Source organism: Notamacropus eugenii, chromosome 7 (genome assembly GCF_028372415.1).
Source record: "Notamacropus eugenii isolate mMacEug1 chromosome 7, mMacEug1.pri_v2, whole genome shotgun sequence".
In the NCBI taxonomy this organism is placed as follows: Eukaryota; Metazoa; Chordata; class Mammalia; order Diprotodontia; family Macropodidae; genus Notamacropus; species Notamacropus eugenii.
In genome coordinates this window covers 153,683,287-153,707,395 of record NC_092878.1, presented here as the reverse complement: position 1 = coordinate 153,707,395, position 24,109 = coordinate 153,683,287, and the positions used below count along the sequence as shown (strand labels likewise).

At 39.8% G+C, this 24,109-nt stretch overlaps 1 long non-coding RNA gene across 1 annotated transcript; it reads right to left on the bottom strand.

Moving 5' to 3' along the window:
* Window positions 1-4,830: 4,830 nt before the first annotated feature.
* LOC140513346 (uncharacterized) lies at window positions 4,831-21,417 on the bottom strand. The gene is made up of 3 exons (XR_011970145.1): window positions 20,720-21,417; window positions 9,253-9,316; window positions 4,831-6,557 (listed from the first exon to the last, which is right to left on the bottom strand). It is a non-coding gene; the product is annotated as an uncharacterized lncRNA (long non-coding RNA).
* Window positions 21,418-24,109: the final 2,692 nt, after the last annotated feature.

Below are 24,109 nucleotides of genomic sequence, written 5' to 3'. Positions count from 1 at the left end.
CGCTTGACTCTCTTAATAGTTAACACATTTTATGACACTCTTTCTACAAGCAGGGAAATAAAACTCAACTTCATAACAGCTTTCTGTGCTTCCTCGTCAGCTCTGCACATCCTTTTATTCAATGCTGCTTCATCTATTCTCGTTTATCCTTCTCTTGCCAGCTCTCTTATATATGTCCCATACATATATACATATACATGTGCATACATATATATGTTGCTAATTACATCGATCTTTTGATATAAGAAAGAGTTTGTGAGGAGGCAAATTATGAAGGGGACGAGAAAGTATCAATCACCATTTATGACTGACGTGTATATGTACATCAGATAGGTAACTTTACTGGCGTAATCTACATATGCACACAATGGAAACATCAATTATAATATAAGCATTATGCAGCAAGTCACAGCGGGTAAAAATCTAGCCTTAGAGTCAGGAATACCTAGAGACAAGTCCTTCCTCTAACACATACTGGCTGTGTGACCTTGGACAAGTCCCTCTCAGTGCTTTAGGCACTGAGATAGGTGAGGAATGATGGATGTAGAACAGTATGTTCACTGCCAACCATGATCACTGTAGCAATTGGGTTTGCTTAGAAGGGGAGGGTGATGGTGAGGGGCAATGTCTAGAAATGACTTTGATGAAACAAAAGGCATCAATAAAAACTTTTTAAAATAATTCTTCACAACTGCCCTTATTAAGAAGTATTAAGCAACTTTCCCATGGTCATTAGCTCAGGTCGTCTGGCTCCAAGGCAGAATAAAATTCTTTGCACTACTCTCATCATACCATATTATCTCCCCTAGTGTATAAAGACATGTGAGTTCTTTTTACAGAATATACACAAAAATATACTTGGGTCTCAATATTAGGATCTGAGAGCTCACTGCTACAGTCCACCCTCCACTGGTGCAGATAACAACCCATCCATCCTTTTCAATGCTTGACCACATCATTTCACACATCCACTCAATATGGTTTTCTCTCAGCATTATTGGATAAAAATGAGTATGTGGCTTGTCCATCTGCTGACTTGATTTAGCATCACTGAAAGATTTTATGGTGTTATACTATGATAGGCATATGGAATCAGGTCTTACCACATTTTAAATAAGTTTTTAAGTCTTATAGACTTCCCTTCCCCCAACAGTATCCCTCTGTTCTTTAGCTGAAAAACAGGCAGATCAGTTATAATGACTGGACTAGCACCAGAAATACGTGTGTGTTTGTCCTTCACTGCCAAAGAAGACCATGCCATCAGAGAAATGATGACATGACTTGCACTTGACTTTGTTTTGAGTGAGAGAGGGCTGTGTACGTCACCAGCCTCACTTCTCCTCCAGAGCCATCTGAATCCAGTGACCAGATATTTATCAGGATGACTGGAGATGACCCAGGATGAGGCAATTGTGGTTAAGTGACTTGCTCAAGGTCACACAGCTAGTGAGTGTCAAAGGTCTGAGGTGAGATATGAACTCAGGTCCTCCTGACTCCTGCACTGGTGCTCTATCCACTGTACCACCTTGCTGCCCCAGCACCAGGAATATAGAAAAGAGGATAAGGGTAGATTTAGAACAACATCAGTCACCAGGGGATGAAGAGACTTCTATCAATGTCTGTAGGATTTGGGCCAATATAAAGGATGCACTGTATGTCATTTCATAATTAGGTAATTCACACATATATTTATCTGACATCTGGAAAGCCCTAGAACTATTAAAGTTTTAATGATAAGAGTTAGATAAGATTCACAAACCCCTTTACAAATATTATCTCAGTTGATCCTCATAACAATCCTGGATTCTTGTTGTTCATTCATTTTAGACTCTTCATGATCCCATGGGGTTTTCTTTGCAAAGATGTTAGAATGGTTTTCCATTTCCTTCTCCAGCTCATTTGACAGATGAGGAAACTGAGGCAAACAAGGTTAAGTGACTTGCCCAGGATCACACATGCTAACAAATGCATGAAGCTGGATTTGAACACAGGTCTTCCTGACTCCAAGTCTAGCCCTTTATTCACTGTTCTGCCTAGCTGCCTCTAATACAGACAAGGGAAAATCAAACTATAAGTAAAATGTCATTCTGAAGAAAAAGGTTTATTTCAAGAGAAAGAATGAGATCCGTCAAAGTCATGATTCCATGACTGGCCCTTCTGAAATTAATTTAAATTAATGAAATTAATTTAAATCCTTCCCCATGCCCTAAGATAGAGAATCTATTATACAGAGCATTTGTGAAATTAATTTGAATCCTTCCTCATGCCCTAAAATAGAGAATCTATTATACAGAACATTTGTCAGCAAAAGAACCAACTTTATTTTTAATTGCTATTGCAAATAATAATAGCCACCATTTTTATAGTGCTTACTATGTTCCAGGCACTGTGCTAAGTGCTTTATAATTATTATGTCTTAATTCTCCCAGTAAGCCTGGGAGGTACGTGTTCTTTTTATCCTCATATTACAGGTGAGGAAACTGAAGGAAACAGAGATCAAGTGGCTTGCTCAGGATCACACAGCTTTTAAGCATTTGAAGCCAGGTTTGAACTCAGGTCTTCCTGACTCCAGGCCCACTACTCTATCCAGTGTGTCACCTAGCTGCCCTAAAACACACCCACTTCGCTTGTTTTCATATCAAAGGCAGTAACCAAAGAAACAGGAAAAGGGAAAAGGAACCACTTGCTGAGTATGTATAAGTATTGATGATGGGGCTTCTCAGGTTACCGCTTATCTCTGAGATTCCTGGACCAAAGTCCATGTTCTTTTCAAAAGTCTAAACCAACCAACGAAAGGTGAGTGGGAATTTACATTCTGGCAAATGCTGGGATGTGCCAACAAAATGAGGAAAGAGTTAAGAAAATATGTGAACAAATGTAGAAGGGCTTGCAAGCAAAGGCAGTGTGGTGGTATGGAAGAGGCCAAGACATAAACTCATGGACTGTTAGAATTAGAAGGGTGAGTGAGTGCACAGCTTGGCCAATCTTTTAATTTTGATGTTGTTACTGAGTCATTTTTCAGCTGGGTCTCACTCCTCACGGTCCCATTTGGAGTTTTCTTGGTAGAGATACTGTAATGGCTTGACACTTCCTTCTCCAGCTCATTTTACAGATGAGGAAACTGAGGCAAACAGGATTAAGTGACTTGCCCAAGGTCACACAGTTGGTGTTTGAGGGTGGATTTGAACTCAGAAGGTGTCTTCCTGACTCAGGGTCTGGTCCTCTATCCACTAGCTGCCCATCTAATTTTACAGATGAGAAAATGGCATCTCAGAAAAGTAAAGTGACTTGCTAAATTAACAGCAGAGTCAGAAATGGGCATTTACAAAGCATTTTAAAGTTTGCAAATTGTGTAACACACTTTATCTCAACTAATCCCTGTGACAGACAGCAACCCAATTTGATAGGTAGAAAAAACATCATGGTTCCCATTTTACACATTAGGAAATTAAGGTTACATGACTAGCCCATAGTCAACACAGCTCACTAGTACTGTAGACAGAATTTGAACACACATATTAACTTCCACTACAGTAATCTGTCTAGTGTGTCTCTATACTCAGAGGCAGGCAGGTGCACAGTTGATACAGCACTGACTCTGGAATCAGGAAAACTTGAGTTCAGATCCAGCTTCAGATACTAGCTGTGTGACCTCGGCAGATTATGCGACCTCTGTCTGCCTCAGTCTCCTCATCTGTAAGATGGAGATAATGGTAGCCCTACTCCCTCAGGATTGTTGTAAAAATCAATTGAGATGATTTCAGGAAAGTGCCCAGTGCAATGCCTGGCACTGGCTTCAGAGGGGGTGTTTCATAAATGCATATTTCTTCCCTGACTGTTTCATGTCAACTTCCAGAGTTCTAGGTGTTCTCACTATACAAGAGTAAGGAAGACGGAGTCTCCAAGTAGCAAAAACCCATATAAAGACTGGAGGGTAGAGAGGTAGGGGTCTGGTGACAGAGGAGACAGAATGGCTTTATGACATCTTGTGTTAACCTGAAAAGCAAAGTTTTTCTAAGTAATTCATTTAAAGTGAAATCAAGGTTTATCTTAAATTGGAGTACATGCTGTGCCTATTTCTTATACTTGATCCAATGATTCATCCAGTTCAGGGAATAGTGAACTCAGAAATCATTTGCCTAATTAATGCAGGAGAGTCATCTAGTGGTTAATATGGGTAAATGCAGATTTTTAAATGCCTATTTTCACCCAAGCAAAAGACAAATAGGAAAATTTTTTCTCCTATATATTCAAGAACTTTCAGTAAGATCACGCACTCACTTTTTCAAAGAGAATAAAGGAACCATTCCCATTTCTGCTTTGTCACTGGGTTAAAACACCATGGAATAAAATATATATAAAAGTTGTTACTAAAAGACTTAAGAAACAATAGATTTCATGTTGATTGCCCAAAGGAAGGACCAAAGGCAACAGACCTGGGTTCTAGTCCCAAGTACACACCACCAAGAGCTGGGAAGTTGGAACGGTCCCTAATATCTTCTGGTTAAGATGGCGGTGGGAATGGGAAAGGAGGACAGGACAGGGGAAAGGAAAGGAGAGGGGAGGGGAGGAAAGGAAAGGAATCTAGTCAATGTGCCCCAAGTTTACTGGACAGCTTCTGGTCATCAAAATTTATCTTCTTTTGGAGAGAAGAAAAGGGAGAGGGCTAGGTTGAGAGAGAGGATGAGTTGCGTTGCCCAGTTACCTGGGTCCCCATTTAGGCAGCTCGATCTACTCACAGGATGTCTTTGTCCTTCATTTTCGAAGAGGACCATGATATCATGTACTGGTAATACAAGGACAAAGAATGTAACAATCATTACTCCCAGGGGTTCGCATTTTATTAAAGGAGATAACATAAAACATATACAAAATAACTCTACAGTGAATAAACACAAATATATACAAAGTATGAGTCACTACATGGTAGCTTAAGAGGGAGGGCACTAGCAGATGGAGGTTATCAGGAGAAGTTTTGAGAAGATGGGACTGGAACTGAGCCTTAAGGGAAGTGAGAAACTGAGGCAGAACTAAGGAAGGAATGCCTTTAAGCACATGGCACAGCCAGGGCATGGAGATGAGAAATGCGGAGTTGTGTGTGAGGACATGGAGATGGCTGCTTTGGTTACAGAGCTGAGTGCCGGAAGGAGGGTTAAGCCCAATGAGAATAGAAAGACAGGCTGAATTGAATTTGAAAAGCTAAAGAGAAGAGTTTATATTTTATCCTGGAGGCAAAAGAAGTTAGTGGAGGTGATCCACAAGGAGGGCTAGCTGCTAAACAAAGGGCAGCAATCCTACTATAGCTCTCTCATCAACTCGCTATTCCAGTCTCCACAGCAGCTCTTCTAAACCTTTTTGGCCATTCTTAAATCTCCTAGGGCTTCCCCATATCCCCATTATCTTAGCTGAGAGCCTTGCTTCATATTTTACATACACAGAAAAACTGAGGCCAGGAGCAGTTCAGTGGATGGAGTATCAGCCCTGGAGGCAGAAGGATCTGAGTTCAAATTTGGTCTCAGACACTTACTAGCTGTGTGACCCTGGGTAAGTCACTTAACCCCAAGTGCCTCACCAAAAAACAAAAACAAAATTGAGGCCATTCACCATGAGCTCTCACTTCTCTCTCCTTTGTCACTTTGGTGCCTTCTGATGCTCTTTCCTCCTTCTCCCACCTCACATGATGAAGTGGCCTTACCCCTTACCAAGGCCAATCCCTCTCCTTGGTCAAGTGATTTTGTTCCATCCCTTCTCCTCCAGCAGATTGCCCCCTCTGTCATCCCAACTCTACCACTTACTTTCAGTCTCCCCCTCCTTACTGGCTCATTCCCTGTTTCCTCCACACATGCCAACATCTCCCCATCCTAAAAAATTCTCACTTGATCCTTCCATCCCCAGTAATTATTGTCCTATCTCTCTTCTGCCTTTTGTAGCTTAAACTCTTTGAAAAGACCCATCTACCACAGGTGCCTCCACTTTCTTTCCTCCCACTCTTCTTAATCCCTTACAATCTAATCTCCAGCCTGATCATTCCACTGAACTACTCTGTCCAAAGTTACCAGTAAATATGAGGAGAGAGAGAGAGACAGAGACAGAGACAGAGACAGAGACAGAGAGACAGAGAGACAGAGAGAGATGGAAGATGAGTGAGTGGGGATGAGATCTGTTGGATAAGATAGGATGGAGGCCAGAGACCCATGAAAATTTAGTGGACAGACAAAGGGTGCCATTTTCCTCTCCACCACTTTCTTCACTTATGGCTTTAAAGTGGGAAGACTATTCTGAATTGCATCTGGAGGGTCAGGTGGGAGAAACAATGGCTGCCTTCTCCCTTTCCGGGTCCTAGAGAGCCATGAGCACATGCTCTACCTAACAAGCCTGTCCCTGGGAAGGGATGACCTCCTTTTTTTTATTCAATGTCTCCTCCAGCTGAATGATTGCACAGCAACCTCAAGACATATGTCTGGGTGACCTTGTGAGGGTCCTGGGAGGCCAGCCAGGCAGTGTCTACCATGTTCACTGGAGCAGTTGTCTATAGTTTTCTTTGTCCAAGAAGCAGCCTGGTGGAATAACAACCAAGAGAGATCATTAGAAAAAAGATCAGGTGAGCTGAGCTGCTGGCCCACCAAGGCATGTTGCCTTGGTGTATTAATAAACTCCTTTAAAACTTTCTCTTCCTGAGTTTTTTCTCTTTAATCAGGGCGAAGGCCCAAACACAGAATTCTCCTTTTAACTATCTGGCAAGCCAAACCAGAAGACTTTTTTGAGGGCTCTTCACCCATAACTATCACTGAGAACAAGTGTGTCCCAACCCCACAACCAAGTATGTAGTCCTTTGCCTGATCATGGGTTGCAGTGGACTCTTCTGGCAGTTAGCAATGAAGGGGTTGGAGAATATAACTCTCTCAAACCAAGGAACAATAAAGAGAAATAAGTCCCAAACCCAAACTAGTTAAAAACAAACATGGAAAACCTAGACCCTAGGAAAAAAGAGAGCCATCGGGCTTGGCTGTTTGATCAGGCAGGACCAGTGACCTAGTTGTGTTACACAACTATTATATGCTCTGATGAAGTTTCAAATCTTAACTTCCCAATGAATTGTAATGTAGCAATAAGTCAGGATACTGAATCCAGTTTAAATGGCTCTTTCAATTCTCACTGTGGTTCTCTTATATTTATCATTATTTTCTCCATGGAAATAAATAACCTGCTTTATACCCTGTCCAAGTTATGTATTGACTACCTCTTTAATTTCTCCTTGTGGAGAAAACTTGAGACTAGAGTCAAAGTTAGCAACTTTTACTGCAGTAAATAGGATGGGGGTAATGAGCCAATGGATGTAAAAATGGCACCTTACTCCCCTTGCTGAGAAGTCGGATACCCCCAGAGTTGGACCTGAATAATAAACAGCAAAAACCCAAGGATTGGTGTGCACAGGTCAGCAGCATTGGGGCCTTATTGAAGTGGCTGTTTCTGATCTTAATAACAAAGTTTTATTAAAATTATGCCCAGAAATCTTGCCCAGTTAATCTTTTTTTTTCCAGGATCTATACTGTTTAAACTTTTTGCTCTCTTTATCTTCCAGCTCCAACTTTAAATAATTTCTTTCTTTTCTTGTATTGTCTCCTATGGGGGACTGAGCCAGACTCGGGTCATTCCCCTGGCAGGCTAGGTCCAAAAGGGAAATAAAATGGAAATCTTGTTCATGCAATAGTTAACAGAGGTTGGCTTAGACATAATACGGGGAGCACATGGAAAGCAGAGAAAACAACATTCATTCAGGACTTAACTTTGATTCAGCTGAGCACAGTTCTCCAGGGGCATCCTGCTAGTCTGAGGTCAGAGGCTTGGGTGCGGAGCTCTAGTACATTGTACCCTGGCTGTTTTGTACCCAGGTACCCAGGAAGCTATGGCAATGGCTTGAGTGTTAATTCTCTTTATAGTTTCTTTTATTTAGTACTTCATTTTTCCCCAGTTACATGTAAAAACAATTTTAAAAATTTGTTTTTAAAACTTTGAGTTCCAAATTTTTTCCCTTCCTTCCTCCCTACCCTGCCATTGAGAAGGCAAGCAATTTGATATAGGTTATACATATGTAGTCATGTAAAGCGCATTTCCGTATTAGTCATGTTGTAAAAGAAAACATAGACCAAAAAAACCCTCAAGACAAATAAAGAAAGTTTTAAAAAAGTATGCTTCAATCTGTATTCAAACGCCATCAGTTCTTTCCCTGGAGATGGACAGCATTTTTTATCATAAGTCTTTTAGAGTTGTCCTAGACCATTATATTGCTGAGAATAGCTAAGTCATTCACAGCTGATCATCTTGCAATGTTGCTTTTACTCTGTAAACAGTACATTTCACTTTGCATCAGCCCATGTACATCTTTCCAGGTTTTTCTGAGAGCATCCTGCTCATCATTCCTTATAGCACAATAGTATTCCATCATAATCGCATACCACATTTTGTTTGGCAATTTCCCAACGGATGGGCATCTCCTCAATTTCCAATTCTCGGACACCAGAAAAGAGCTGCTATAAATATTTTTGTACATATAAGTCCTTTTCCTTTTAGTTTTTTATCTCTTTTGGGATACAGACCTGGTAGTGGCATTGCCGGATCAAAGGGTATGCATGGTTTTATAGTCCTTTGGGCATAGTTCAGAAATGCTCTACATAACAGTTGGATCAGTTCACAACTGACAATTCTGAAGCCAATTAAAAACCTCAAGGACAATTCAAATACTTGGGGGGAAGGGAGAATATTGCTCATGCCACACTTCCTCATAACTTTTCATAAAAGTGCAATTAAAAGCCAACTACATTTCACCTCCAATTCTAGTAAGGAAAGTATTTACATTTTTAAATACATCCATTTGTAATACTCATTCCCACTCAAATGAGGTCAGGAAAGAATTGTAGCTAGGAGGCACAGTGGATAGAGCACTGATCCTGGAATCAGGAAATCTTGGGTTCAAATTTGGCTTCAGATACTTACTAGCTGTTGTGACAAGGGGCAAATCACTTAACCTCTGTTTTTCTCAGTTTTCTCATCCGTAAAATGGGCATGATAGCACCTACTTCTCAAGCTGTGAGTGAGGACCAAATGAGACAATATTCATAAAGCACTTAACGTAGTGCCTGGCACATAGTATGTGATTAATAAATGATTATTTGCTTCCTTCCTCTCTGCATTATATGGAATAGAAAATTAACTCCTGACTGATCTAGAGAACGTTGAGCTTGATACACTTACCTGGATAAGGGACTGATTTTAATTAGTGGCAGACGCTCTTCAGAAACACACATGGACACAGGACCTTCGGGGAAGTGGTCGAGAGAGAAAGATTTTGAATGTTAGTTAGGACCTCTTTGCACCACAGACGTATATATATATGAAAGACAGCCCCATCAGGTGCCAGGTTCTCAACACTTGTCATTACAGAGATTATTGAGAAAGAACCTTCCTCTCACTCCACTCTCAGCTGAAGAGTTCACTTACTCCTGTACATTTTTTGACATATTTTGATCTATAGAACTTTTCTATTTTCCCTTTGCAATTTTCTTTAGATAAATGGATTTATTCATTTCATCTTCATTATTTGTGACCGTCATTTGTGTAAGTAATGCTTGGTGGGGAGGGACTGAGCAGGTAATTGTAAGTTCAGGGCTACCCTCTTCCTTAAGAGTCAGTAGGGAAAAGAGTTTTGTTCTAAACCTATAGTACTCCTAGACCAGAAATATTTGAGGGATAGCATATTGCTAATTCTAGCCCAGTGTCCTCCTTGGAGACCGAAGGAGAGACACCCTAGTCTTGTCACACCTAGACCTTACCTATTCTTCCTTCTAGCTTGCATATGGAAGTGAAGGCATGGTCCTCATCCACCTCTGCAAAGGTGGGTCAGAACTCACACCATGTCTATACATGCTATCAATAAGGTGCGTGTATATATTTAGACAACTGATACACACACACACACACACACACACACACACACACACTGAGAGACATCTTACATAGTTAAAGGCTTTAGTTTCCTCTTCTAAAAGATAAAGTCCCTTCCAGTTCTAACATTCTATGTGCTCTTTGCTGCATAAGAATTGTCTATCATAAACATTGTAAGTCACACAAATTAATATGTTCATCAGCTCAAGATCACTTCCATATTGTCTTCCTGCTCCAAAATCTCATCATGCACATTTTAGACATACGTAGAGCATAGCTCTTCCAACTAGAAACTATCTTCCACTTTTAAGGTACCAAGCCAGTGGGATTCCCAACTGCAGCTTTCTGTGCAATGCCTCACAGCAGCTTTGCAAAGAAGGCATTTGCAAAGTACTTATTTCACTTACTTTTCACTTTCAATTACTGCAAAAAGTTGTTAAGAGGCATTCTTCAAATTCAAGTGCAAAACTGTCTAGGTAGAACACACCACTAGATGGCATCCTCCATGCACATTCAGCAATTCAAACTATTTCTTAAACACAGCAAACATTTGTTATGGGTGAAGTTCTGAAATAAGAACTGTGAATGTGTGTGTATGTACACACACACACATGAAATGTAGATTTTTGTATGTGTGTACATGCGTACATATATGTACATATATGCAAATATAGAGAGATATCGGTATAAATTTATATAAATGTAAATTTCATGTGTGTGTATGTGTACATATGGATATGTAAATATCTGTATATGTAGGTATCTGTATAAATTTACATAAATATAAATTTGACATATGTGTGTATATACATACATATAAATATACAGATATACATAGATGACTATAGGTGATATAGATAAATACACACACTCACACCAGACTTTTCTGCCTCTTGGGTTTTTTTTTTTAAACATTGTTGGTAGAATAACTTTTTCAATAAATAGATCATCTTGCCTACTAATGCCTAAACATTTCCCAAGAGCTGTCATGCATTGCACAGCTGCTGTGCTGGGCACCGTACTGGGAATACAATTACGGTGACTGACACAATCCCTGTTCTCAAGAAGCTTTCATTCAGCTTTTTGATCCAGCAGTAAAAACCTTGCCCAAGCTCCCTCCAACTCACAGTCTCAGAAGGGCTTGGTGCATCACAACTTGATGCCAAATCACCTTTATTCATGTCAAGTACTCTAGAAAATGATTCTTTTAACAGCCCCGGAGGTGGGGGAGGGGGAAGTATGATGTAAACAGGAATAAAATTAAAATGCATGTTTCTTTATCATTACATGATGTTGTTTTCATGTTTTGAAAACAATTTCACTGGCTGTTTGGAAGTCAAATATATCCTTACAAAACTTTAATACTCAAAAGAGGAAAAAACTGGCACCAGGTCATTCAACCCTTGCCAAGTTGAGGGAATGTTATTGAGGATGCCTTATATAAATGTTCTTTGACCTCTGAGTGAACCAACAGGTCTTAAAAGCTGCATTAGCCAAGGCAAATTCCCATAGCAAATAAAGTTTTTAGCTGAATGCATCAGATTTTTCCCTTCTGCTGCCTGAAGAGAAATTGCCACCTTTGGGAACAGTAAGGTAACTTTCTGGTTTCTTCCAGAAACCAACTTCCACGTGGTTTCCATCAAATCTTTCAAAATTTCTGGTGCACACAGAACACTGGGTCAGTGGTGGAAGAGAGGCATGAGGTAGGGAGACAAAAGACTCAGATGCTTATTATAGGATGCTGCTAACCTAAAAGCACTATGATATATTGGAAAGATCACTGGACCAGCAAATCCTTACTCTGTCACTTGCTGGGTGAGCATGGAAAACATGTTAGATTTCCCTGAGCCTTGTTTTCTTCATCTATAAAATAGATGAAAAGCAATCGGAATCATGCTGCAAAAGTCACTGAATTGTGTGTACTATTTGACCCAACAATGCTACTTAAACTCTAAGAAAGTAAAAGAAAGAGGGAAAGGACCCATGTACCAAAAATTCATAGCAGCCCTTTTTTCCATAACAGCGGGCTGGAACCTCAAAGTTTGGACTTGATAACCTCCAAGAGGCTTCCTAATTCTTCCAGAATTATAAAATACTCCATTCAAGAATTAAGCCTTGACAAAATGCCATATTCCTCTCATGCTATATCCAGATAACACCTCTCTCAGGTGACTGAAATACTTTCAAATGCATTAAAATCTGTTAGAAAATCTGTAAGCATAACATATATTAGTGATAATGCATCATTGCCAAAAAAAAAAAAGCAGTAAAAAATAATCACATAGTTTTTTAAAAAGCTTTTCACAAAATATAACATCACTTTAAGTTAAAGAAAACACACTGAAAAGAACCATGGACACTTCCTCAAAATGGTAAACAATTGTAAGGAAGTGGGCCCTCCCCATCCCAGCTGATGAATTCACAAATAGTTATATAAGATGAGGATTTAATGTGTGAACAAGATCCAGTTACATTCTGGATACTTTATGATTCACTCAACTTAGTCCATCACGCCAATCCAAAAAGACCAAATACATAGGATGAAGGTTGCCTCAAGGCAACTTTTAAATGTTTACAAAACTGAGACCAGGAGACATTCTAAAATAGGAATCCACCTCCAAAAGGGAAGAATGGAAGAAACATGGGTCTGGAGAGAAAGGAAAACTGTGAGAATCAGCCTGGAGCTGAGGGTGGAGCTTCCTGCAGAGGTGAATACCACAAAGAAAGGGTCCAGGAGTTGTACTGATGAAATCCTACCCCACCCCCATCAGCCCTTACTATAGATCCCAAGGTGGTCACCCCATATCTCTTTATCGGTGTGCTGGTAAATATTTTGTTGTTCATCAGTCATTTTTCAGTTGTTTCCAACTCTCCATGACCCCATTTGGATTTTCTTCTCAAAGATACTGGAGTGGTTTGCCATTTCTTTCTCTAGCTCATTTTGCAGATGAGGAAACTGAGGCAAACAGAGTTAAGTGATTTGCCCAGGGTCACACAGCTGGTATGTGTCTGACACCAGATTTGAATTCAGGAAGATGAGCCTTCCTGGTTCCCAACCTAGTGCTCTATCCACTATGCCACGTAGCTGTCCGCTTCTAAATATGGCTCTGTAGGGGGAAAAATATGTATGCAAGACACACTTTTAAGTTTAATCTGCATTATTTATACTTTTTTCATCACTTTCTGAAGTCTAGATGATCAACAAAACAATAAAGCAAGCCCTGATTTATATCATTTGCTGATTTCCAAGGTGTCAATGCTCACCCTGAAAATTTACCAGCTTCCACACTATTACCTCTCTTCTACCTTGAATTCCTTCTTGGGAGCCTGATGCACTTTCTCGTATTACCTTTATTTTAAATGATTCATTGACCTTCATAAAGTGGAGACCACCTCCAAATGCTACTGTGGATTGCATAAAATATCAGAGACAATATACATCATATAATATGTATGTATGTACATATACAAAATATAGAAAACATAAAATCTCACCTACATATATAGAGAATATATGAATGTACCTATAACATACTCTTTGGCAGCTCAGTGGTACAGTGGTCAGAGTGCTGGGCCTGCAGTCAGGAAGACTAATACTAGAAAAATTGTAAAGTAGTCCAGAAGAAATTGGGGTTAGACTAAGATCTCACAGCATGTAATACAATATGTATCTAGATGGCTATATGAACTAGATATAAAAGGTCATATTATTTTTCTTAAAACAGAGGAGAAGGAAAGGAAATACCTTTCACAGCTATGGATGGAAGAAGAGCTTTACCAAACAAGAGATAGAGATGATTATAAAAGATAAAACAGATCATTAAAACTACATAAAATTAAAACTTTTTGCACAAAATTTGTTAGAATTAGAAAGAAAACAATTAACTAGGAGAAATCATATAGTAAATTTTTCTGATAAAGGTCCAATATCCATGACATATAGGAAGTGAAATAAGTATGAGTAATTACCATTCTCCAATAGTTAGTGATGAAGTGATACAAATGGGCAATTCTCAGTAGAAGAAAGGTAAGCTACTAACACTTTTTACATAAATAAAAGAAGAGAAAATAATTGAAGAGATATTAATTATTGGGCTGTAACAATATTATGGAAATGACAATACTATCTAAATTAATTTGAAAATTGAATTCCATATCTATCAAACTACCAAAGGATTTCTTTACTGAACTAGACAAATGCAGAACAAAATTTATCTGGAAGAATTAAAGGTCAAGTAACTCAAAGAATGTTACAAAAAAAATGAACACAAAAGAGGGGCTTAGCAGTACCAGATCTCAAATTACATTATTATTATCAAAACTAGATGGTTACAGTTAAAAAAAAAAAAACAGCCAAGGCATAACTCTAGCTAGTTCCCTGGTAGTTTAGTTCAAATATTAGCAAAAAACCAAAACAAACAAAAAAAAACTATTCCTTAAATCATTCAACATTTAACAAAAGTCAGTTTGCTTAAAGTAACATAGAAAGGATGCTCAACAATACCTAGGTCAGGTATATTGGGTGAGTGGTTCATCTTCATCTGGATTAGTAACCAGGACAGGAAGTGCTGATTAGGTGAACAGGTATAAACCTCATCTGAAAAATTCCAAATTCATGCCAGTAGGTCTTTTTCCCTTAAGAGAACAGGAAGCCATATCAACTTAATCTGAGACCACCGGAAACTATGTCCACCATGAAGAGCTGTTTCAGCCTCAGTCTCTGGTCTCAGACAAACGTTGGGGACAGATTTCTTGCCCTTTAAGGGAAAAAAATGCACCTAATCTATATGTGAGAGTAGGTGCAAAATCTGAATGCATATGTATGTATATGTGTGTATGTATTTGTGTGTGTGTGAATAGTTCCTTCTTATTACAGAAGTTAAAAAAGATCAAGAAGCATTAGAACATGGCAGCCTGATGTTCAAAAAATAAATCAGCTATAGGATGGCTATTTCTTCCACATATAAGCAAAATGTTAACACAAAAGTCTCTGCTCCTGTTTCTGGTGAAGAAATGGGCTTTGCCCATGCCAAGGCTTAACTCCTTTTATCTTCTTGATCTTACCCCCTTTCATCTAGAGGGGGTGAGGTTGCCATGGATCATTCCCCCTCTTTCTATTATATTCAGTCTTTTCTTACCCATTGCCTCCTTCTCCACCACCTACAAACATGCTCCCTTGTGTCTCTAATATAAAACAGAAAATCTTAAGACTGGATTTTAATGTCCTCCATAATCTGGATCCCATTTACATTAACAATCTTGTTATTTCCTTACATGAACTCTCCATTCCAATCAAATTGGCCTACCTGCCCTGGAATATACAATATTCCCTCTTTAACCTTTGTGCAAGTGATCCCCCTATTCTGCATTGTGCTCCTTCATCCGTACCTCTTAAAATTCTCAACTTCTTTCATATCATAGTTCTGAATATCAAAGTAAAAAATGCAAATAAAATACTAGCAAGAAGGCTACAGCAATATATCATAAGGATCATAAACTATGACTAGATGGATTTATACCAGGAATGCAAAACTGGATCAATATGAGGAAAACTACTAGCATAAATGACTATATCACAAAAAGAATCATATGATTATCTCAATAGATGCAGAAGAAAAGCTTTTCAAAAAAAATATGATACTCATCTCAATTAAATAAATACTATAAAGCATAGGAATAAATGGAGCTTTCTCTAAAATGATAAGAAGTATCTATCTAAAACCATCAGCAAGCATTGTCTGTTATGAAAATAAACTAGAAGTGTTCCAAATAAAACCAGGAGTAGAGCAAGGATTTCCATTATCACCACTATTATTCAGTATTATATTAGAAAAGCTAGCTACAGCAATAAGACAAGAAAAAGAAATAGAAGGAATAAGAAAAGGCAATGAAGAAACAAAGCTATCACTCTTTGCAGATGACATGATGGTATAATTAGAGAATTCTACAGATTCAGCTAAAAAACTAGCTCAGACCAACAATTTTAGCAAAGTTGCAAGACATAAAATAAACCCACATAAATCATCAACATTGCATAACTTATTAACATAACCCATCAGCTACCTGTCAGTTCCACACATAAGGGAAGAATTCATGACCAGAAAAGATCACAGGAAATAAAATAGATAATTTTGATTACATGAATTTTAAAAGGTTTTGCACCAACAAAACGAATGTTAGCCAAAATTAGAAGGAAAGCAGGAAACTGGGCGGGGGATTTGCAGCAAGTTTTTCCAATCAAGGCCTCATATCTCAAATATATAGAGAACTCAGTCAAATTTATAAAAATTAGAGCCATTCCCCAATTGATAAATGATCAAAGGACATCAACAGGCAGTTTTCAGAAGAAATCAAAGCTATTAATAGTCATATGAAAAAATGCTCTAAATCACTGTTGATAAGAGAAATGAAAATTAAACCAACTCTGAGGTACCACCTCACATCTATCAGATTGGCTAATATAAAAGAAAAGGAAACAACAGATGCTGGAGGAGACGTAGGGAAATTGGGACACCAATGTACTATTGGTGGAGTTGTGAACTGATCTAACCATTCTGAAGAACAATTTGGAATGATGTCCAAAGACTTATATAACTGTACATGCCCTTTGACCCAGCAATACCACTACTAGGTCTGTATCCCAAGGACATCAGAGCAAAAAAGAAAAGGACCTGTACTATTTACAGCAGCTCTTTGTGTGGTGGCAAAGAATTGGAAATTGAGGGGATACTCATTAACTGGGGAACAGCTGAAGAAGTTGTGGTATATGATTGTGATGCAACACTACTGTGTTATAAGAAATGATGAGGACGATGGTTTCAGATAAGTTGGGGTAGACTTATATGAACTGAAGTGATGAGAGCAGAACAGGAAAACACTGTATACAACGACAGCAATATCGTATGATGATCAGCTGTGTATGATTTAGCTATTTTGATCAATACAATAATCCAAGATAATTCCAAAGGATTTATGATGGAAAATCTTCTCCATCTCCAGAGAGAGAACTGGAGTGTAAGTGCAGACTGAGACACATTTTTTTACTTTCTTTATTTCTCTTGCTTTTTATTTTTTGCAACATTATTAATATGAAAATATGCTTTGCATGACTTTACATGTGTAACTATTACCACATTTCTTGCTTTCTCAGTGGGTGGGGAAGTGGTGGAAGGGAGGAAGAGAATTCAGAACTCAAAAATTGTTTAAAAGTGTTAGAAATAAATAATATTTTTAAAAGAAATGACTCTGGAGTATTTTGTATTTCCATTCTTTTTCACATGATATATTCCCCCTACATAATGAAGCTCCTTGAGGTCAGGGACTGTGTCACTTTTGTCTTTGTATCCTTAGCACCTTGCACTTAGAATCAGCACAATAGAAATCAATGAATTAATAAGCATTAATTAAACACCTACTATGCTCCAGGCACTTTCCTAAGTGCTAGGGATACAAAAAGAAACAAAAGATAGCCCCTGCCTTCAAGGAGCAGACAATCTAAGGGAGGAGACAAGAAGCAAAAATGTGCAGACAAACTAGATATAGGACAAATAGGGAATAGCAGAAGGAAGGCACCATATTCCTGTAGAATCAGGGGAGATTTTAGTCGGTACTGCCAGTGCTCAGAGGTGAGGAAGGAGAGCATTCCAGGCAGGAGGGCACAGCCAGGGAGCATGCCCGGAGTTGGAAGATGGAGTGACTTCTTTGTGGAACAGCCAGGATTCCTGTATCACTGGAGCAAACATTATGTTAGGGAGTAAGGTGTAAGAAGACTGAAAAGTGAGGAGAGTTCAAAATTTAACTATGTGAAAGACAAGGTAATAACATAGGGAGGCGCAAAGTCCAAAGATATGTAGCCCCTGAGTCCCATAGACTGTTTTTTTATGCCATTTGCCCAAACCACCAAAGGACTTATGTGGTATCTAACATGGGGTTGGTGCAGGGAGCAAGAGCAGGGTGGAGGTATGGGGTTCATGGTATTTCTGGCTTGGCAAAACCCTCCACATTCATTCAGGCCACTGTTACCGGAAATTAGAATGAGAATCTGTAGAGACTAAGAGGATCATAGATAATCATGTCCAGCTGACATTATATCCAATTTCCATCATATATCATTTACTACGACTGTTCCTATATCCTGAGATGGCCTTATTAAAGGTATAATTAGCATTATTATAGGCTGAGTGTTCATTTGAGCTAGATCTTGAACCCGAGATCCCTCAGGGTAAATTCTGAGATCCTCCTTCTTTCCAATGGCCATGGTTATTTTTCTTGGGAATTCCCATGACAAAGATTTGCTAACATGCATAGAACATATGGAAAGTTTCTAAATGGGCCAGGGAAATCATTCTTAAAAATAGGTAAAAGGAACTTTAACATTTCCAATAAAAACACAAGGGAAACAGAATAATTTTACTTTAGGATCTGAATATTCTTCTTATTGAAAAAATAATACAAATATGAATAATCCCATAAAACCAGAATCAAAAGTTAACTGCTCCCCCCGCCATTTTGCTCTTTACAATGAATGATAGGTGACTAGTCGCAGAGATCAGGCTAGCTTCCTGCCTCACTGTGATGAATACATCTTCTATCTCTGGGTCAAGTTGCTCTTCACATCTAGGATGAGATTCTGTGAAGGACTAAGAGAAGCATGGTTAACCTCGTCCAGCTGACATAACATTTGTTCTAAACTGCTCTAAAGCATCAAGATTTGTTTCTTTCCATGGCCAGTTCCTGAGTGTGAAAGAGCCAACACTGCCTCTTTCTTGAACTTCACAAGCATACCAACAGCCAAGAGTTTTAGAAGACCATGTTCTTTGAAAGCTGGGTGAACAACCAAGGAGAAGAATGAGTAAGAAACATCGTGTCACTGAAGAACTCAGTTACACTTTAGGCCAAATTCCCCAGCAGAGGGGCACCAAACAATGGCCCATCAGCCAAATTAGTGCCAAACATCTTTTTTTTAAACAACCTGTGAGCTAAGAGTGATTTGTACATTTATCAGAACACAACATCCTCATTTATCTATGGATTGTCTATGACTGTTTTCATCTACAACAGCACAGGTAAGACCTTATGTGTGCCTCTCATCACTTCCCACTGTTGCTGAAGCACTACAAATTTCAGTGATGAAGCCATAACAACAGCAGTTCTAGTGCCAGGCTGTACCACACAGGACCAACAAGAACAATCCATGAGTCTCAACTAAAACCCCTTCTGCCAGAAGCCTTTCCTGATCCCCTGATCCCCTGGATGTTTCTGCCTTTCTTGGAGACTCTCTCCACTTTATACTGTCTACATCTTGTTTGTAGGACTTCTCCCATTAGACAGTGAGCTCTTTGAGGGCAGGGACTGGTTTTGCCCTTTTCGGTACCCCCAGCACTTAACACAGTGCCTGACACATAGTAGGTGATAATAAAAAAGCAGTTAGCTTGGCGTAATAGCAGAAAAGAAATGGCTCAAGCTCTTTGAGGGAAGTGACTTTCCCTCTTGTCTTTATACCCCCAGGCAGTTCCCAGCCCATGGACTTGCTGATCATGGGCCTGACCAGAATTCCTATTCTTCTCTTTTAGCCAGACTAAAAAAAATCACAGGCTTAATAGTGATTCTCAAGAAGAAATACCATGTAGTTGATGATGTCCCTGGGTAGGAGGGGCTTAATCCTGGTCCTATTCTCTGGTCTGAAACCTCTGCCGTGACCCTCTCCTCATGCCCCCTTCTACCCTGAACTCTCAAATGAGCAGCACAGTTCAATGAAAAGAATGCCAGTTACATTTGGAATTAGAAAACAGGAGCTGAGTCATAATTCTCTATTTGTCAGGAATGCAAGATGGGGCATATTATGACATCTGTCTGAGCCCTAGTTTCTTCCTATGTAAAATGGTGGTGATGATAGTTTTCATTGGGTTGTTGAGGGAAAGGATTGTTTGACCTGTCAAGGGCTATATATGTGTGATATGTGTATATATTGCTTCCTCTAATAAAATGTAAGCTTCTTGAGGGCAAGAATTACTTCCTTCACTGTATTCCTACCTCTGGTGCCTAGCATAATGTAGGGAACATAGTATATACCGTCAAGGGCATGGTAGTAAATGTTTAATAACTGACTCTCCAAAAAAAAATTATGCCACACCTTAAATTATAACACATTTTTAGGTTTACTAGGCAACATCAGCATTTTCTCCATCACTTCTTAAGTCTAGAAAATCAACAAAACAATCAAATGAGGCCTGCTTTGTTCATTTCTGTGGTATTAATGCTCCTACATAAAATTTAACAACCAGCTTTCAGGAGCCAGTAAGAGCTGACTCCAGCAGGTCTCTGCACTTAACACATTGATTTCGTGACCATACATAGTTTCATTGCAAATTCCACTTTCTGCTTCTTCGCCTTCCTTACCTTGCACCAGGGAATCTTTTCCACCCAGACAGAATGATACAATTATTCATTGTGCCACAATGTATCCAACATGATTTCCTAGAGGTTTGGAAGCCCTTTAAAGCCTGGAACGGACCTCAAGATGCTCACTGCCTTCTACCTTTTAGAAACAAAGATGCAGATCACTACTGACAAATGAGGTTGGACCAAACCTCAGACCAAGTCAAGTAGGAAGAACTTTTCAGGTATCCAGGTCAGAGTGTGAAGCACAGAACAGGCAACAATTTCAAAATGTCCTGTGTCCTCAACTGGAAGGAAACCCAGAGTGCATCAAGCCCCTACTTCCCCCATCCCATTCTACAGATGAAGTAACTGAAGTCCAAGGATGATAGCGACTTACCCAAAAGCGTATGGTTAGTAGGCTCCCACAGGACCTCTGACTCCAGAGCCAAGATTCCTTACACTACATCATGTGATAATGGGTGTATCAGAGCACTGAAAGGCTGGGAAATCTTTGTCTCAGTCAGGTTCCACCAACTCTGCAAACTCAAGACCTGTGAACCTCATTATTCCACTTGTTCACAAAACAAAAACAAAAAAAATCATAAATGACTGTATTGCAGATAGATGGATGATGTAACAGGGCAGAGACAACAGGTGGCAGCGGGGGGTACTTAAGTGTATGTATGCCATACAAGAGCCTGTTGTGCTCCTGCTTGGCAGCATAGGAAATGGACTGGATTTTACAGCGGGGTCTCCAGAGAGCACCAGTCAGAAAGTCTTCGCTAGCTGCACCATGCAAGTCACTGGCTTTTGATCTAACTACCTCTGGAATGGTTTAAGTTTTCATTGCCATAGAAATGACTTCTCCCCGCCACCCTGCTAGTTTCCCCTAGCCAAGTCACTTCTGCCAGCAGTCTCCAGGTGTGAATACCAAAGGTTAGAGGCAATTGTATTTTCCACCAAGAAATTCCACTTTTAGAATTTGCTTTTCCAGTTGGTTTCACCAAGGTTAGAGATGTTGGGCTTCAAGCCGCAGAAAGCCCAATTTCCTGTGCTTAAGGGAACATTAGCAAAGAACAGAATCATTAAGAGAATTATCGTTATTCAGAGAAAATAAGTCACCTGGCTTAAGTGCTCAGAATTCCCTGATTTCTTTCTGAAATGCCCGCAAGCATGCCAGAGTGCTGGAATAATAATAAAGTCTGCCCACTCCTGCCTGCAAATAAAAATGTCTGCCTAAATAATAATGGCTCTTTAGCTGTCAGCAATAAATACCAAAATGATAAGCAATAAATAGAGACTTACTGAGTTTTATTCACCAAAGTCCAAAGAAGTTGAGGGACAAAGGACTTTATTGTTTGTTCACTTGAGATATGTCAGTCAGCAAGTATTGAGGTGCCTACTGTGTGCTATGAATTAAGGATACAGTTCTGAAAATGAGATAGTCTTTGCTACCAAGGGGCCTTATTTCTACTATGGGGATACAAGTCCACAGATAAGTGAACGCAGGATGTTTACAAAACAAACAAAGAGTGATGGGTCAGGGCCACTAATAAATGGGGGGATTAGCAAAGGGTTCTCCCCACCCCCCACCAAAGGAAGAGGGAGTTAGAGGTTCCAGAAGTTAGAGAGGAGGAGAAAATACATTCCAGGGATGGGGACAGCCTGTACAAAGGCATGGAGGTAGGAAATGTAATGTCGTGTGTGGGGAACAACCAGGAAATCAGTTGGCTAAAGTGGAGGATCTGAAAGGTAAAGAAGTATGTAATCAGACTTGTGGAAACAGATGATCAAGGTCTTTAAGTGACAGAGAAATTTATATTTTTTCCCCTTACAATCATGAGGAACTGCCAAAGCAAGGGAGTAACATCACTGCTGTTCTTTAGGAATACCAGAAGGGAAAGTGGTCGCATGGAGACAAGAGAGGAAGTCACGGCAACCATCCAACCAAGATGATGAAGGCTGAACTAATGTTGTTGTATGAGTATGGAGAAGAGGAGACCAAATGATTAGATGTTAGGGATAATGAAAATGAGGAGTTGGGGATGATGACCTTGAATTTGTGAGTAAATGGAGGAAGGGAGGTGCCAAACAGGAAAGTTAGGACAAGGGATGGGCTTTAGCAGAAAGATAACGAGTTCTGTTGGGGGCTTTGGAAATGCCCAAGGGACATCCAGGAGAGTTCTTCAAGCCAGAAGTCAGAGAAATGGGTTTGGAACTCAGAACAAAGATGAAGGATAGATAGTTAAGTAGATTTGGGAGTCATCTGCATAGAAATGATCATTAAGGCAAAATCACTCAAAGTACTAAAAGAAGAGAGGGCCCTAGATAGAGCCCTGGAATACAGCCTACCTGCCATGAAGAAGAAAACTGAAAGAGGGCAGTATCCCCCTCCAAAAAAGGAAAGAAACAATATTTAGAAGGAAGGGATGGTTAACAGTATCAAAGGCTGCAAAGATCAAGAAAGTCTGAGAAACGGCTACTAGATTCCACAATAAGGAGATAATTGATGACCTTGGAGGCAGTGGAGAAAGGAGATCAGATTTCAAGGGACTGAGAAATGAGTGGGAGGTAAAAAAGTGAAAGTATGTAAGTGCAAACAGCTGACAGCTTTCAATATCTAACAATGATGCATAATGCTATTGAGCCTGAAGAGGTAGGAGCTCAGTCATTCCCTTCCAGTTATTCTCATTTCTCTAGAGCCTAAGGGGAAACACAGGGCCTCCCAATAGTAGTTTTTAGCCACATGCTATTATCTAATTAGGTAGTAGCTCAACAGCCTTAGAAAAATTCTCTCTCCTCTCCTTCTCTCTCTTTCCTTTTATCTGTCTGCATCTCTCTTTCTCTCACACATACCCCTTTGTATCTATACCTAATTTTTATATCCCATAATTTCCCCCCCCCCCCCCATCTTACTACTGACAAGGGTTTCAAGATCTGATGAAGGAACCCAAGGGGACAAACAAATGGTACAGAATTATTGCTGTATGGTCTCCAGTCCTTGGGAACACTTCTGAGACACTCTGGTTGGGATACTCCTTGTGCCCAATAGCTCCACAAAGCCTCAGTTCCCACCCACCCCACCCCCACCCCCAGTCCTGCCTTGTGTTTCCCCTCTTCTTGCCCTTTGTGGTATCCTCCTTCTAGCTTCAGACTCATCATGGTCTTTAGCTGGGGTATGGCTGTTGTCTTTCAGGAAGCAACAAACACTTACCCTGGACTGGCAGAAGACTTCAGTTCTGTGCTCTTGGGAACTAGAATCAAAGGTGCATCACCTTCCAGGCAGGAGATGTTCTGATAAGCTAGTGCCTTCCTACCACTCGCCCTCAGGCTGGGTATCCTTGGTAAGAGACTTCACCCTAATTTATGGTAACTATCCAGCAGATCGGGCCATAACCAGGCAATGGTCATTTACCCCCAAATCACTAGAAAGCTCTCAGGTTCAGCGTTCTTCAAGTTTTTCTTGTTGGTCCATATAAATGAGGGGGTGAGAAAAAGGTACAAAGTCAACCTATGCCCCAACAGCAAGTCCATTATCTCTGCTGACTGCTCAGTTTCTTTTTCAGCCTCTTCACATACAAGGAGAGCAGCATGGGCTAGTAATACAGGTTCAAGTCCTGCTCCTGATACATCCTGGCTATGTGGTCCTGGGTAAATCACTCCATATCTCAGTGGTTAAGGCAACTTCAAGACTACAAATTATAAGGAAGGTTCTGATTTTCATTGGCAGTTCCCAGCCCCTGACAAAGGAAAGCTCTAAGTGTTATCCCTTTGTATATGTAAATGA